At 41.1% G+C, this 18,188-nt stretch overlaps 1 protein-coding gene and 1 long non-coding RNA gene across 4 annotated transcripts in view; both read right to left on the reverse strand.

The window, feature by feature from the left end:
* Positions 1 to 8,995, reverse strand: part of pip5k1bb (phosphatidylinositol-4-phosphate 5-kinase, type I, beta b) — a 29,294-nt gene extending 20,299 nt beyond the window's left edge. Inside the window, exon 1 of the mRNA XM_015972521.3 lies at positions 8,782 to 8,995. The gene's annotated coding sequence lies outside the window, so the exon portion shown is untranslated. The remainder of the gene's footprint in view (positions 1 to 8,781) is intronic.
* A 1,911-nt stretch (positions 8,996 to 10,906) lies between these two features.
* On the reverse strand, positions 10,907 to 16,427 carry LOC129152982 (uncharacterized). Of its 3 annotated transcripts, XR_011517011.1 has the most exons (9): positions 16,325 to 16,427; positions 12,968 to 13,051; positions 12,823 to 12,879; positions 12,505 to 12,736; positions 11,711 to 11,740; positions 11,543 to 11,626; positions 11,280 to 11,349; positions 11,152 to 11,211; positions 10,907 to 11,036 (listed from the first exon to the last, which is right to left on the reverse strand). It is a non-coding gene; the product is annotated as an uncharacterized lncRNA (long non-coding RNA). The 3 variants fall into 3 exon arrangements; XR_008559214.2 differs by having other exon boundaries at positions 11,152 to 11,349; XR_011517010.1 differs by lacking the exon at positions 10,907 to 11,036 and having other exon boundaries at positions 11,106 to 11,349.
* Positions 16,428 to 18,188: the final 1,761 nt, after the last annotated feature.

The following is an 18,188-nucleotide window of genomic DNA, read 5'->3' on the forward strand; positions in this document are numbered from 1 at the left end:
TAAGCTGAAGGGTGATGCATCTCGCAGGTCCTGTGTCAGGTTTTCTCCCACACCTTAAAGACGTGACGTCCAGATCCTGTTCATCTGCTATAGATAGCTTTTTTTCCTTTCATTTCCAAGCACACACTGTCCGATAAGCTGTCGTGCTCTGATAGAAAAAACAAAACAAGGGGGGGAAAAAGCTCATTTGGAAGCCATTTTTTAATATGCGAGGTTTAAAACTGCAGCACGGTCAAAAGTTGTCTTCAAACATGAGAGCTGTGTGAAGTCACGTTGACGTGCTTCAGATAATGAAAGAATGCAGTCGACACAAAGAGGTTTCATCTCCAGACACGGGCCTCTCCTCTAACCCAGCCTCTGTTGCTATAAACACAACAACACATATTTCGTCTCTGTTTGAGATCTTTTCTTCGCTGCTTAACCTTAAATTTGCAGTTTAACCTGAAGGAATGAAAACGTGCTTGAGATTTTGGATTTTGGCCAAACAAAAAGTCACGAGCTGTGTGTCAGCAGAGCCAAATCTGGGTAACGAGGTGCTGATCCACCTGAGCCACCAGCTGAAGAATGTTGATGAGGCTGTCTGGCTCTCAGCTCGACCCTGGCCAGAGTGTCAAAGTGAATTGTGTAGATAGCCAGTCCCCCCCCCACTGCCCTCCTCCCCTTGCTCACCTGACCCTACAGAACACAGCTTGCGCTCTGACGCGGTTTCTAGAACGGTCCATGAGAGGCCAGCAGCTGCGGTGAACAAGAGCAGCTCCCTCGTTCACCTACACAACAAAGGAAAGGCAGACGGGTGGATGGACGCGCTGATATGAAACAAGCTGATGGATGGGTGATCTTAATCGGCCGCATCTTGCAGTTGTCACACGCTCCCTTAGCAAACGCCACAGGAACATTGGAGAACAAAGAGGAAACGAGGGAACACCAAAGACTTAGGTAACACAATACCTTTAGCCTCCATTTGAGTCAAATCAATGTCTCTCACCACTCACAGGGAGAGCTAAATGGGTGATTCAACTCATCAATAAAAAGGAGTTTACGCTTTGGAGAACCTAAATATGAAAGAAAATTATAATACCTGTAGTATACCTGTCGTGTTTTAGCTCCGTTGCCTGGCTAGGGATACACGTTCGCAAACAAGGGGCGTTACTTCCAGCCGTAATCGTGGAAGTAGGGAGAGGGGCTTGAAGGTGTAATACACGTGTTCTGCCACTAGATGGTGCCTTCTGAGAAAAAAAAACATTTTATTTTTATTTTTTCAGTGGCCCTACTCTTCTTCTGTACTCCCTTTAATAGACAAAGGTTTTTTAAGGTGATTTTTTCTTGTTTTTGTTTAAAAAGTATTTTAACTTACAAAATTTCAGAACTTGGATTCAATTTTGTTTTTGTTTTGCTTGAAGTATTTATTTGATGGATTATGGAAGAAACAATATAACCAAAATAACCTAAAACCAAAAAGTTGAGCTCAGCTTTACGTAATTCCAACTGTTTGATTCCTAGTTAAATACTTTCTGACGCTGTTTCTTATCCTGGTGCCACAAAAATAAACATCCCTGCTCGCTTCGTCTCCCCTGTGCGAGTCTCTGTTCATAAACATCTTGGCTCAAACTTGTCCCACGCCCTTGTCCAAACGTTTTCGCCCCACAAACAAACAGACTGGAGTGCAGATCAAACACTGGTTCTCATGCCACATCTCCTTCATGGTTCCAAGGTTAGTGCCAAAGATGCCAGTCAGTCCCAGTCGCTCTCCAGATGACCAGTCCTGGAGGGCCGCCGAGAGCCGTGGGACGTCTGGGCTGAGCTTATAATCAACTGAGGTACATGATTTATAAATAAGTATGAACCAGTTGGAAATTAATAAATCATGTTAAACTGGAATTATTTCCCACAATTAAGTAAAAACATCCGATAACGACAGGTTCAGTCAACAAGAGCAGAACACAGACACCACCTACAGATTCCTCCTGCTTTCTTTCTGACCGCAGACACAAAACTATTGGATTACTCCAGACGGCTGTAGCCAAGACGGAGAATCAATAGCGGAGCAGCACGGAGGACCTGACTGCTGCGCTGTCATGACCCCACAGTCCACAACTGAGACGTTAAGATAAGCACAAAGATCTGGATTTGTATAGAATCAGGAAAGATGCATCACCTTTAGTGTTCTTAGAAAACATTCTGAAAGTTACTTTTGATTTCAGCTTTGGTCAAATCTCTTCTTAGGGTGCAAAATTAGTTCACATTTTCTTATTACGTGCAGCATTTTCACAAAATGCACCACAAGTTTCTGTTCTTTGGATAGGGTGACTATTTCAAGACTGTCAAATATTTTGCTTACTGATCAGAAGTTTGGATAAATGCGTGTGTGGTCTTCCTTCTTTCAAGACATGCCACATGAAGGATGAGCAGCCACAGAATCACACTGACTGATCCTGGCTCAGATGAAGCGCTAACAGTAAATTAACTTCATGTTGTGTCACATTCTCTGAGTTCTGGTTCATATTTCATCTGGAGGAGTGTTTTCATCCTCCCTCTGACAGACAGGCTGTGTGACACAGCTTCAGAGTAGCGCGTGCCTGCAAACACCAGGCATGATGCCGCACTGCAGTGTTGGTGTGTGTGTGTGTGTGTGTGTTGACCTTTTAAATGCGACATGAACATTAAAGTGAGCAACAAAGAATCAGAATGAAAAAGCTAATTAAAATGATAAAATATTCAGTTCCTTCAGTGAGTAGTATACTAACATGATCACAGACGTAACTAAACCAGATCCAACTTCAGAACGGGTGTCGTCGGTCTTGAGACAGGACCAAGACAAACCCGGGTTGAGGCGTCAGCCTGTGTGTTTGAAATTCATACGGCGTTTTGCTCAAGTTCCTCTCTGCATGGGAAGCAGAGGGGAGGAGGTCACCCACTGTGTCCGGAGAGTCACGTGATGAGCCGAGGGAACGGAGGGGGTGAGCGATAACAGGGAGAGAGACGGAGAGGAGCGAGGGAAAGAAAACAGAGAGCATGTTCTCTGCAGACAGGAGCTGTCCTGTTGGAGTGATGCAGCACAGAGCTCTCCGAGAGGAGGACTTAAAGCACAGTCATCTCAGCCTCTCCTTCAGTCATGACTCAGGGAATACAGGAACAATAAGAGGCACAGTTTTCCATCTCTGCAGGCTCATTTTAAACCTCACAGACGTTTATTGTACAGAGGTTTGAATGCAAATGGTTGAAAAAGAGGAGAGATGTATTCTCCTGCTGCTGCCTCGCTCATTAAGCAGCGTCTCCCTCCATCCCTGCAACACCACGGGATTCCCCGCGTGGGCCTCTGCAAACTTCCTAATTACCAGCAAAGTTAAAGAGGAGGGAGGATAAGGGAGGGGGGGGGGGGGACGCAGCGGGACCAAAACAACAACAACAAACATCACAACCTCGGAATAATCAGAATTCCTGTGAGACTGCCAACCTATCGCTCTGCCAGCAACAAACCAGCCAATCGCGACACAGCACAGAAGATTTATGAGCTCATTCCTGCACGGCTTCAACAAAGTTTTTGTTTTTTAAAAAGTGGCAGCAATGAACAAGGAAGGACCCCCGCTTTAGGGATCATTAGGATCACGTGGATAAAACTGGAGACTTCTGAGGAAACTTGTGAAGATGATAAACAAACACAGATGCGGTTGTTTGTGAAGTCTTAATATTTCCATTTGTCTCAAGGTGAAAATCAAAGTTTAACATAGACAAGCATAAAAGGCCTTTAAATATTAGAGTAATGATAAATATTACACTAAGAGTTGTGAATGTGAGGAGCTCATGGTTGAGTCCCATCAACACGCAGATCAAGAGCAGGTCGCTTCATCCAAACCATAATAACCAGCCGCTGTACTGGATCAAAAACCATCGTGTGTTTCTAGGGGAGTATATTTGTAATCTAAAGTTAAAATCAAAGACGAATTTTGAATAAATTAGACATACTAAACTACATTTGCTTTTACTTTTTCATAAATTGAGTAAATAATACAAAGATTTGTCATTTTTTTAACAAGGCTTGTGCTTTTTATGCTGCTAAAAGCTGCTGCTGGGGCATAAAAAATACTAATAAGACTTTCCTCTGTGGTCACAAACCATAAACTTAAATTATTCTGATAGATGTGAAAGACGACTGATAATGTCCTTCCTGCCTGCAGCTGTTTTCAGTCACAATGACTCTTTGAAGAAACTCCAACATTAATTTTGACTGAATTTTCTTCTCCTGTTCCTGCAGCAGAACTTCTGATAGGTACATTCAGCTCTCTCGAACACAACTAGAACCGCAAGCACAAACACATGACTCTAGCCAATAGATGGGAGGAACGCTATCTGGAGATAATGGAATAAAGCTTTGACTTATGGGAGATTCTGGTCCCATTATAGCCTCTGTAATGAGATTGTTACAAGGAAATCTTGATGGGAGTTTTCAGTTAGTGGATCTCTGACTGCAGGACTGAATAAACGATGAACAAATGTAAAACTGGTGATTTTTATTTTCTTTCAATTATTAACCTTTTAGTTTTCAGAGAGTCAGTCGATGAAAATGAACCACCTTTGTAGCATAAATGAATGGATATGTATTATTTATGTGTTTCCATATAAAACATTTCAATAAACCAACAGTTTTTTAAGTTTATGTTCAGTAGTGAGAAAGAGGTGAACAATTGAATGGGTCAACATTTCTAAGAGTCCAAACAATAAAAAGGAACTTAATTCTAGTGTTGTGACTCCTGACTGGGTGCTAGTCAGAGGAGTGTGTGGTATGTGCTGACATGAGGGGAACCCGACCAATGAATGAGGACAATAAAACAGATAACAGGCTGAGAGAACGGCCCACACGGTGCTCAGATAGTTACAGCTCTGGGGCCTCATTTATCAAGCTTGCTTAAGGAAAAAACGGGGTTGGAAAACTGCGTAAGCAACTTTCCACGCAAACTTTGGGGTTTATCAAAGAAAACTTAGCGGAAAACTGTGCACAACTTTAAGTTGACTAAGGACCTGGCTTACACACATTTTGAACATGGAGAGCACCTGCAGTGCTGCTGCTGAGAAGGATAAAATTATGAAATCCTGCAGCATTATCACTTGTACTGCTTCGTTTTCACACAGAACAAGACCCCCCCCACACACACACAACTGTACACACACACACACACACACATACGCGCACACTCACACACACACAGCCTGAAGCACGGAATACGGAATGCAGAATATCAGCAGGGGGGCAGTTTGAGACAGAATGTCATGCGTCTGTGACAGTGTGTGAGTGTCCTGTCACTGACCTGATTGATCATGCGCTCTGGCTACTTGTACAAGGGAGATCTCCGTTTGGGTGACTGGTTAGCGCACGTGACTTTCACCTGGGAATCTGGGGATTGAATCACGATTGGACCATTTTGTTATATCTGCCACAGATCTCTCTGAAGAATTCACAACATTGACGGCTTCAGCAACGCTGTGCCACTCCGTGGATTTTCTCTTATTTATTTTGCAAAAGCACTTCCTTTCATTTCTCCACCTCACCCACAGGTACCTCAATTTTTGCTTCTGTGAAATTGCGCTTCCTTGATCTGCCTTGATCTACGGTCGCCATCGTCATTGGTGGAGCGCTGCAACAAGCTGGCTTATGTATATGCATGAGATCCACAAGGCACTTTGCATTGACTATTTATGACAGTAAGTGGGCGTGGTGAGGGCGGGATGTGACTAAAATGCAGCTGAGAAACATTCTCGTTAGTCTCCGATTTATGAAGCGGAGATTGCGTGCAGCTGTGCGTACTCCATGTTTGATAGATCACAAACCTGCTTGGCATGAGTACATTTTTTTTGCTGAGCTTAAGTACAGTTTTAGTAAGGATTCTACACAATGTTTGATAAATGAGACCCCTGGTCACTACAGGCCCAAACAATCCTCTGGTTAGTGATGGAAACGGGTCAAACTGATCCCTGATTTGAGTCTGACAGGCTCTTAAAGCCACACTATGCAGCTTTTTCATATTTTTAAATCATTTTCTTGAGCCAGTATGTGCTAAAATAACCCATTACAGGGTTAATGAAATGTCATTCAGACCCCCACCGCCCTCTGTGGCCAGAATATCGCACCTACAACTTCAGAGTGCTGGTCCGGTCCCTGTTGGATTTAGCAAAGAGGAGCCGACATGCCATCCTTGCAGTCGGCTTCCAGTATGTCTCAGCGTGTTTTAAATCATGAACACAGCTGATTTGTTTAATTTAGTGATGAATCGCTCCTGTAGAAACCAATGAAGACTAAGGGGCGTTCCAGTAGTTAGATTAAGGTGTTAAAAAGACAAATGCAGAGAGGAGATAAGTTTCACTTTAGGTTATACTAACAGACACTAGAGGGTGCTAAAAGCAGGCCAAAACTGACCCTTTAACACTAGAAAGGCCTTGAGCTGTCTGCCAGTAAGAAATTCTCTGGCAGTCAAAATGACCAAAGTAGGTATAATTATTATTATATTTATTCTGTCTTTTTCATAAAAAACATGAAATCCAGTTTTAACGAAGATTTACTCTGATTATGGAGAAGAATTAAACATGCTAACTGAAAAGCACTCAGAACTACTGCCACGGCCTTTCTAGTGTTAAACCTCTAGACGTGTCGGCTAAAACTATCCAAACCTTCCAGCGTTAGACTGAGGTGACTAATTTTAGCAAAGCCATGACAGATATAGGCATTTTAAAAATGTTGTCTCCACCGCACGTTTGCATGTCTCACTAAATATTATCAGCAGCTGTGTTGAAACTATTAATAGTTTTTGTTATTTTCATATCTGGGGGGGGGGGGGTAATTAGTCGATGCTCCTCCCACAGATGGCTGAGAATAAATGATTGACGGTAGGCCATTTAAAGAGTTAGTCATTAAAGTTTTTAAAAAGGATGTTCCTGCATTAAGCAACAGTGCCATAGTAAAAGCTGGCACTGATTTACCAGAAAAACCACGAGGTAGCATAACAGGACAAACTGAAGACCCGCTTATATAAGAGACGGGTTGGGAATTAGCAGTTTTGCACATTAACAATTGGAATAAAGACAATAATTGTGTCTGCAGGAGGAAAATAATCAAAGTCCTTGCTGCCAGATGTGAGATGAGAAGGAAAAAACTGATCCTGGGAATCCAGCCAGGCTTTTAGCAGCTTCATCCCACAATAAACCAGGATCATCTGACAGGAGCCATACTAGAGGCATTACAAAGTATGGAATTTCCCTCTCACGGCACCCTAAAGCCTGTTTATTCAGAATATAATGAATGTAACCAGACTCTAACCACGCCCTGTGTGGACACAAGGCCCATCAGGCTGATATCAGGACCCAGAGATGAAGAGCTGCTGACTTGTGTAACTAATGAGTCTCATATCACTGTTATTTTACTGTTATCACTGTTGACATCCCACAGCAGAGCGCAAACACAGTACATAAAGTACTTTAACTAAAACAACAAGACTACAAATGCTAATTGTTACACCTTTTCACATGAAGCTCATAGAAAACTGAATGCCAGCTGATCTCTGCTTTGAGTCCCAGATGGATGCCTGCAGCACCGCTGCAACAACCCCACGATGAGAGAGGTGAGCTGACATTCATGCAGCGAATCTGGCCCTTCTGCTGCTACTCATGTGGAACACATTGAATTATACTCAGATGTGTTAACTGCAACGAGCAGCAGCTCTGGATGAGGGGTCAGGTGTCGCGCCTGACGAGCACAGGGAGAAATTTTGCATGTTTTCCCTTTCAAACATCCTGCACAGAGCTGCACCGCCTTTCAGTCAAATTAGGGGCGAACATGAGACTGCTGCTCCCCTTCACACCGTCCTAAAGTCAGATTTGTGTGATCATTCACATTTTACATTTATACTTTTGGTTTTAATGTTTCAATCCACTAGAAAATAATCATTTTAGGGAATTATCTGATCATTTTCCAGCTCCTGATCACCATCAGTTTTCCAGCCCTACCTGTTTGGTGCTCTTTGATCTCCCAGGGCTCTTTTATGATCGCCACAGTCCAGTAAATCTTTTTAGTAGTTTGTATTGGATTAAGAGCATCTGGGAGGAAGCTGGTAAACCAGACCAGCCGAGAAATGTCACACTTGACTGTAAAAAGCAGTGATAATGTGATAAATACTGAGGTTCAAACCTGCACCTCGGTGATAAAAAAAAACCCCACACATCTAAATGAGCCGACTGAAGAGTCACCAGCAACTTTTACTCTTGACATAAAGGGTTTGAGGTTATTATAATAAGGATGATTCAGCATTTTGGTTCTTCCCTTTATAACATTTACACAAGTTCAGACTTGCCTCATTCTTCAAACTGTCTCCACTTACTCAATGAGCCAGAAAAAAATCAAACACTTCCCTTTTATTAGAAAGCAGAGGCAAAAACTGTAACCATAATGTAAAGAAAAATAACACACCTAACACTGATTGGTCACAGATCGGTCAAAACTCATCTAAAAATCCTTCAGTTATCACGGAAATCCTGAAAATAATAAAAATCGTGACCGTTTTAGGTCTGATTATACGTTTTCTGTGAGTATTTCTGATGAATCCAGTCATTAATAAGTTGGGAACACCTTGTATCGGACTGGAAGCTGAACAGCTGGATGACTGTGTAAGCACCTGCAGTTTTTCACCTGTCGCGACAACACCAGAGACTTCGGAGCCAAACAGCAGGTTTGGTAACTAATTTAAACAATAATATACATTATTTATTTATAAGGACTAAAAGTAATTCAACACCTACGTGGTTTTCCGGGCTGAATCAGTGAACTGGTCGCCTTCTCGTCTTGTAGAAAGGTTTTCCTGCGTCACAGAAGCTTTTTTCCCCAGACAGCTGATCTCCGGTCGGTGAAGAAAGGCGCTTCACGCTGACTTCTCTCCAGCGCAGGCTGGCTGTTGTGATGAGGAGTTCCTCCTCTGTTGAGTGCAGCAGCAACCCTCAGGGCTTCTGAGCTGTCTGCTCCTGTCTCTGGTCTGGATTTGCGTCTCAGTGCGACACTAGAGGACAAGCATGCCTCAACCACGCCCCCTACTGGTGAGAATAAACATTTTCTCTAACAATGTTGAAACAATTTATTTAACACCATTTAGCAGAAGGGTTTATGACTTAAAAGGAAAAACAGGCTTCAGGAGAAGAAGACAAAATGACAAAAGCATCTCTCTCAACAAATGCAAATTAATCAATCACTGCACACAGAAAAATGTCTTTTGCAACAATGTTCTGTTTTCTCCACAGAAGCCTTCTGATCCACTTACTGTTCCGCCTGAATAAGATAAGTTTTTTTTTACATCAAAGCAACTTCTACAACTATTAAATTATTGCTAATTGATTTTATTTCACATTTTACACATCCACATCACACACACTGCAGAAGCACCACCTACACAAAAAGTATAATTTGGCAATGTCAATTTATTTGTAAAGCACTTTAAAAACAGACATAGCTGCACCAACGAGTTGTACAGCAGCGGTCAGGATAACCGTAAAACCAAACTGGAATACAAACAAGGGCATAAAACTAGAAATAGAACATACAAGATATTAAAATGAATAAAAGTTAAAAACACTAAGTTAGGATAAAAATCAATAGAATAAAAGTGTCTGGCTCTACTACTCGGTGTGAATGTGAGTTTTTAAAATTTCCAGGCTTTTTGGCAGATTTGATGCGGGGTGGTAAACTGCTTGAAAAACATGTGCAGCCATTGCAAAAGTGTGATTGCCTTGGCTTTTTAGTTTGGATCTTGGAACAGCCAGGAGCTGCTGGATGCTTGATCTGAGTGTTCTGAAGGTGGAGAAGGTCCAGAAGAGAAGAAGAAACACACTTTAAAAACCAACATACATACACTTTTTCTATTTGTGTTTCCTAAAATACCAATTTTTGTTATTTTATGTTTTTCAGAAAAAACACACACAAAAGCTAAAACAACAACAAGGCAAGGCAGCTTTGCACATTTCTTACACAGACGCAGATCCATGTGCTTTCCATTAATGAGAATAGCACAAACATTAAAATCAACGTGACAGCATGAATAAAATACACAAATAAATTTGGACCATCATCAATAAATAATTTAGATTTAAGAATCAGACAAAAGACAACGTTAAAGGGGAGCAGTTACAGTGCAGAAGGTGCAGCATGAGAAACAAAGGCGGATGAATACAGCACACAATGGGATTGAGCAGTGAACAAGAAAGAGAAGGTTAGGAAATAAATAGTAACAGTTACTTTATATAAACATTGTCTTTACAATAATATTATTCATCCAATCACAAAACCAACAGAAGCCCCACACTTTCTCACAATGAATACTTCCTTCCTCAGAAGCAAAAATTATTTTAAATTAAAGTGTCAGAATGAGAAGTGCTGATGTTTTTGGACAACATGGTTAAATGGTTTTGTTGTGTTTTCATTATGACAGAGTTCATTTTGTGATTTCCAGATGAAATAAAGCCCGTTTTTGGCGACGCTACCCTGTACAGTTAGTTATACATGACTGCATCATTCACTTTGACGGACATAAGCCCATAATGTTTTAAAACAGCTGATAAATGTATGGAAGCAGTTGATGCATGTCCTACAGCTTCTGTAGTTTGTTGGAAGGAACAAAATTACTCTAATCAAATGACTACATGATGTAGAGGTAGATGAGTTATGAGAATTTTGATCCTGATCAGAAAAAAGCACCAAAAAGACTGAGAAAAACTAATGGTTCACCATCAAACTGCTTGAGGTTGATTTCACATGTAAATTTAACAAACAGCACCCCCAAGTGGCAAAAAGAAAACACAGCATGATATTAATCTGACTTGTTTCTCTAGAAAGGATGCAGATTTGTTCTTTGGTTTTGTCTTTGTTTATGTTTTAAGGTTCAATTTAATTAGATCAGAAGATAAAAAAAACTAAATGTAACAGAAACGCACAGCTGAAAATGTCCCGTTAATCTCCATGGCAACGTTGAGGTACGATGAATTGCTGCAGTTGTTCATCAGCGTGATTGCTGAAAGGAATAAATGTAGCATTAAAAGATGGATATACAGGAAAAAGTCTAATTTAAACCCATAACTAATTAAAAGTATAGACAATGGTTTGTAGTTAATTCAGTTTTCACTGACTTCTCGCTGATGTCTCCAGTGGTCTGAATTCCTCCTAAATGCATTTCCTCATTAAGATTCCTGAAATTAGTTTGTGTGATGTGACATTAGTTAAAAATATCAAGGTTATTTTTGATGTCGTTCATTACCCTGCAGGTAGGTTTTTGCTGTATTGGCGTCGTCTCCAACAAGAAATTAGCAGACCTACCACGATCAGACCTGTGAAATATGGCAGTAATATTTAGGAAACAGAAATAAAACATTCAATTTAGATCTCACCTGACTGTTGTCCTTTAGAAGAATATTGCAGCAAAGTAAGAAAGCAGGTGGTAAACAATAAGCAAGTTGGGTTAGTAGCAAAGAGCTAGAAAAACATGGAGCCTAAAGAATCACAGAGATGATCAAAACTCACAGATTACTGCTAAGAAAACGTGTCCCACGATGGTCCCTTCAGAGGATCCTGCACCGTCTGAAGTGACTGGAGATGACGTTGGAGCTTAAATAAAGGAGAGACTTTAATGAATGACCTGTGAATAATGAGCAGCATTTTTTTAAGTGTGTGTTTAAATGCAACACTCACCAGGAGGTAAAGAACAGATTGGATCCTGGTCTAAATGACAAAAAGGGAGAAAGAAGGTTGTATTAAACAAATAGCAACAGCAGTCTCCAGGCACAAGCTAAGATGGCTTTAATGATCTACATCATCTTACAGAACTTGTGTTTACAATAATTCTCATTAAAATTGTAATGGCTGCTACTAAAATAATCAATGTTTAGTACACCATTGTTGGCTTGCGTAAAATGTTTTGCATGAATTTACAAAGAAACTGAAATTTTTAAAAGATGTTTTGATTATTGTTTATGTTTATGTTTAAGTATTTAGGAGACGCTTTTGTCCAAAGCGACTTACAAGTGATAATCGGCATGTTGCACTTGAGGCTAACAACAACAATAACATCAACTTGACATCAGTGGAGAGTAGGGAACAAAGGAGTGGACAGTAGAGAGGGGGACAGGTGCGGGGAGGGTGCTAGTTGAGAAGATGCTCTCTGAAGAGCAGGGTCTTCAGGAGTTTCTTAAAAAAAAGGAAGCCCCTGTTCTAGTAGTGCTTGGAAGGTCATCCCACATTTGTGGAACGATGCATGAGAAGAGTCTGGATTGTCCTGAGCGTGGTGTAGGCACTGCTAGCCGACGATCCTGTGATGACCGGAGCGGCCGGGCCGAGACGTAAGCATTTGCAAGACGATTCAGGTAGATGGGAGCCGTACCATCTCGGACTTTGTATGCTAGTGTTAGCAATTTGTAACTGTAACTGTTTAAATTTATGTTGTGAAAGATTGAGAAACAATCGTTTTGAAAGAAAATCATGAATACCTGAACATGTTTTTGCTGGAATGTTATAATCTATTCCCTCAAATTCACAGCAGACTCCTTTAGGAGCAGACACAAAAGCCCGACCATCGTGCTGACAGACGTGTGCGAGGGCCGGAGGACCAAAGCAATCTGGAACGGAGTCGTTTTCAAAGATGGGCTTGTCTTCACAATATACTCGAGTGACGTTGGCAGCACATGCTGCAGTACATGAGGTCCATGACAGCGTCTCCACCTGTAAATTATAAAATCCACTGTATAAAATATACTACATGTTTTTAAATAATAATGAGAGTTTTAACATGAGAAAAGATTCCTGACCTGCTGTGACGGGAAGGCTCAGAGACAGTCCTACAAGCATCAGAATGGTGATCAAAGCTGTGACGACAAAATCATAAAATTAAAAGATTTTTGTAGGTATTGAGAAAAGTTAGTTTTATAATTAAAAAAAACATTCCACTGATACCATGGATCACAGACATCACTGCAGAGTTCTGGCTGCACGATCAAGAGTCCTGTTTTCTCTACAGAAGTCTTCTTATTGTTCCAACTGAGAATAGAATAGAATATTGTTCCAATAGAATAGATTAGAATATGATAAAATAGAATGTATTAATCCCACAGTGAGGAAATTAACTTGTTAATGCAGCACATGAACTTAAGATAATAGGAAAAAATTATGAAGAAAAAAACCACTATTTTACAGTTTGTTATTCACAGTATAACACAATAACTTTCTAATAGTGGCATTATGGCCAATTCTAAACATTCATAAACACCTGCACTTGTCTCTGGGACGGGGGGGGGTTCTTCCTCGGTGAGCATGAATGTCCCAGGTTCATTCTGGGCCAAACACCTTTCGAGTGGTTTATGAATTCATAATCAGCACAATATTGTTAAAAGTTCTTATTTCTCCAGACTCCCTCCTGGACCCCCAGCAGTTTGCCTACAGAGCCAGCTGGTCTAAGCCATCAACATGGCTCTACACTTCATCCTGCAGCATCCGGACTCCCCGGGCGGGTACCTATGCCAGGATCCTGTTCGTGGACTTTAGCTCTGCCTTCAACACAATCCTCTCAGACCTCTTTCAAGTCAAACCTTCCCAGAGGAACGTGCTTGACCCAATCTGCAGGTGCATCACTGACGTCCTGACAGACGTGAAGCAGCAAGTGACGGTGGGGAAAAATGTCTCGGCCCTGCGGACCATCAGCACCGGTTCCCCACCGGATCCTGCTCTTCTCCCTGTACACCAACGGCTGCACCTCCAACCACGAGTCAGCCAAGCTTTTCAAGTTTACGGACGACACCACCATCACTGGACTCATCTCTGACAGGGATAAGTCAGCCTACAGAATGGAGGTCGAACGGCTGATGTCCTGGTGCAGCCACAACAACCTGGTGCTGAATGCCCAGAAGACAGAAGAGGTTGTTATGGACTTTAGGAAGCACACAGCACCATTCCCCCCATAACCCTGTCTGACACTCCCATCACGATGGTGGACTCATGTCGCTTCCTCGGCACCACCATCACCCAGGACCTTAAGTGGGAGCCCTTTAAACAGTCCAGAACCAGTGTAATGCAGGTTATAGGTTTGTTTTACATTTTTCAATAAAAAAACTTTTTTTTATCTAGTACAGGTCAGCATGCACTGTGCTGCACACCTGCCTCTGTGCTGGTGAAGTTGTGGGCCTGGAGGATGAGCCTGAGGAAGACGTGTGTGGAGGAGGTCAGTGGTGTTCTGTCCTGCAGGAGGTACCAGCAAACCACCACTACTGTTAACAGGCAAGTCATTTATGTAGGAACCTCTATTAAAAACAACACTGTGGTTTTATTTGCTGAAGAGTCACAATTTTTATACCAGTGGCTCCATAAACCATCTCCTCATTTCATATTTCTGAATGTCTTAGAGATGTAACAGCCATCGTCTGAGCCAGCCCAGCAGTCCCTGTAGGTGGACAATAGAGTGGACAGTGAGAGGAAGCGTCCCAAAGCTCTCTCTCTGCAGACCGTCCTGTATGATGTTCCACCCTCTGACCAGAAACGTCCAGCCACGGGTCTGTTCCAGCTCTCCGTCCATGTCTGGATCCTCCTGCAGCAGATCCAGCTACACTGCCAAAGACTTTCTGCTCACTCAGTTTAAATACATGATCCAGGAATAGAACACTCAGGTGAATCCAGCTTTAAAACAGGTCCATATTTGTTTTGATCTGCAAATAATTGTCACGCATTATAAATTATCTGGTCTCCGTACCATCTTTTCATTTTCTATTCATGTAACATGTTCAAAAACATCTGTAATAATAAAACTGGTGATAAAATCAATGACCAGAAAGAGTTATCAGTTAGTATTTGTTTTAATAAATGTGTTCAAATATCAAACAACTAAATAACATTAACAAGATGACGAAGAAGATCTCTCTCCCAGGAGGACCATCCGGTAAAGCCTCTCCTGACCCTGGACACCTGCAGTCCCAAACAGAGAAAATCAGAGACCACAGGTGACAAAAAGGCAATAAACACACTTTTACATTTATCCACATGAGAAGATAAAACTTATATTCTTCACACAAAATATTTTTAATTGTTATTTAAAATCGCGTCAACTGTGCAAATCGCTGAATGTAGAATTACTTTTCACAGCAGAACACAGATGATCTATTGTAGTCATGTGTAAACAGCTTCCCTCTTCACCTCTAAGCTTAATAAAAAAGCTTCTTTGCTCTGTTGATAAATGTTGACAAATGATAAGAAGCGTAATTTGCTACACACACACACACACACACACACACACACACACACACACACACACACACACACACACACACACACACACACACACACACACACACACACACAACAGGACTTGCGTTACAAGCTCGTTCTGGCTGATTTCTGCTTAAAATGTAATTTAAAAAACAAATATACAAACGACAAATGTCTACAAACAGAACAGTTTTATTTTTTTAGTTTTCTACCGCTAGTTTTTAAACAAACTTACGTTTAAAACTTCATTGCTCTCCTCATTTTCTTTTCCTCTTGAAAATCCACAGCCATGCTGTTACAGGATTTGTCAAACTGTCTAAAATGTGATTGGAAGCTCTGTGTGCGTAGTAGAGTGAAAAGTGGACATGTCCGGGGAAAATAGGACGTATGGTCACCCTATGTGTTGACCCCTAAAACTTCGGCTCTGGATATGCTCCCCTGTGTCATCCAACCACGGTCAGACAGCTGAAACAGGAATGGTTAACACTGGGATAGCCTTGTTCTGTGAGGATACAACAGATCCATCCTCGAAATGTGGGTGGAGTGAGGACGCATTTTAGAACGCGAGAATGAGTATTCTTGGAATCAGCAGTAAATAAACCCTTTTTCTTTTCCCGCTAACTGTCTTCTGGCTATATTCTCGGGTCCTCGTTACTCTACATTTCCATGGACATATAGTACCTACTATAATATAAAATCTACTTGTTGAGTTGTGAGTCCACTGGTGTTCCATATTTGTGGACTGAATTCAAAGTTAATAAAAGTCACGGCCCACGTGTTACTCGATGATGGTCAGCGTGTGACGACTGAGAGTGGACAGGACTGTCAAACACTGTGCTAGAAGTTGCTCTGCTAACATGTTATGTTTCCAGTCTGTTGTTAATTGGTTACAATACCGTACATCATGCTATACGCGGTTATACGTCGCTAAAAACATTTTATGTTGCCATGCCACATGTCTAAATGCTGCAACCTTTATAAAATACATCATATATTTTAAACTCTCAAAATAAGAAAGATTGATTCATTGAAAATAATTTGAAGTTAAATTGAGATTACCTGTTGGTGTTTGCCCAAAATCTGCTCTAAAGCACCGCTTCTTGCAATCAAAGTTCAAGGAGCGTGGATGAAGAGAAATGGATGCGGTCGACCTACTTATAATGTAGCCACTTGTTCACTTGTGCCTGACTGCAGTGACGCAACGTGGGCGGAGTCAAACGTTCAAGCTGGGCGGACACTGTGCGACTTTTTCACTCGTAGCACTCAGCTTCAGCTCAAACATCTTTTCTATGAATGTGATAAAATTTTATTGATGTGGAATTCACTCCAGGATTGGCTGAACTCCAATCAAATTTATATAAACAATTTCACAGTTGAAGATATCTTATTTGGCATTATACTAAAAGATAAAAATAATGAATTTCTAATTAATAATCTCATAATCTTAACAAAAATTTTCATACACAAATGCTGATATCTCAAAAATCCACCTACGTGGAATAATCTCAAAAATGAAATTAAACTGCTGTCGAGATCCTTGGGTAAAATGTCCACCCCCAATGCTATAAAGCTTTATAATTTCATTATGAACACTAATCTCTAACCGCTTTTTGGATGGTATACACAATAGACCTTGTTTGCTCTTTAACTTCCCCCTTGACAATTTTTATTTGTATACACATATAATTTGTGTTTTCATGCTGTCCCTTATCCTTACCAAGCAATAAAAACTGGGGCTGCAGCAGCAAAACAATGTCTTCCATCTCCTACAAAGACGTCAGCCAAACTTTAAACTGGCCGACTGTCAAATAGTAGACATTTGAACCAGTTTTGTGATTGCTATAAAATAATTGTATACTATTTACAGAAGATCAGAATCAATTTCACAGAGGGGGATGAAGAACAGAAAGAGGTTAGATGTGTTGTCACAAAAGTAATTTCCACAAAATTATTGATACCAGTAATCATTGCATCATTACCGGAATGTAAACTCTCAGGTGTGTACAGATCTTTCCTCATGTAAAGTATAAAATCACAATAATTAGGGCCGCTTGAACAGCTGCTGCTCTAGGATTTGATTTTAACAGTTGTGTTTTGAACACTGACATCTAGTCCATTATTGGAAATCTTTCATATTTGAAGCTGCCTCTGCTTTTCCCAAGTCCCTCACTCCAAAAAGTACACATTATTTCAAGTTGTCCAGTCATACAAATGGCATCTGGTGTTGCACCAAAGGAATAACCTCCAATAAGCTAGGTCAGCATCCTATATACACAGAAAAGGTGATCATTTCCACAACACCCAACAGGAGGAATTTTTTCAACGTTGAATAAAGATAAGATCTGCCTTCACACTTTCCACATAAAGGAGATTTCTCTCATTTCTCCATGCTGACGTCATCATGGAGAAAGACCCGTTCTGTGCGTTGCTGCATGGAATGCAGAAGTTGTAGGTGCTGACTTTCTTCAGATTCTCCAGAGGGACATCTACTTTCGAAAACAGCATAGCGTTCCAAACTCTGACTGCCTTCCATTTCTGGGGCGTTGAAAAAAGTTTTCACAATTCCACGTTACTCATAAAGTCCATTCATGTCTATGTTCTTCAGTTTGCAGGCCTGGACTGCAGCTTGCAGCAGCTGTGAGGCTGAACTTTGACGTTTTGCTGTGAAAGTTGTTCTCAGAGAAGTCATATCTTTCACTCACATATTTATTTGCTCTTTCATATAGCAATGAAATCAGCCTCACAATCCCTTTGCTGTATTAGGAGCTAGCTGTGTGAGTCTGCTGTTCACAACATAGCCAAAAAACCTGTCTTTTAGCCTTCTCTCAAGTTTCACTTTAAGCTCAGACATTACTTTAACACAGAAGTAATGCTGAATGATTTGGCCTCAAGTGCTTCAACGCCATTTGAAAATATGTTCAGA

The sequence above is a fragment of the Nothobranchius furzeri genome, chromosome 17, assembly GCF_043380555.1.
Source record: "Nothobranchius furzeri strain GRZ-AD chromosome 17, NfurGRZ-RIMD1, whole genome shotgun sequence".
NCBI classification, from domain to species: Eukaryota; Metazoa; Chordata; class Actinopteri; order Cyprinodontiformes; family Nothobranchiidae; genus Nothobranchius; species Nothobranchius furzeri.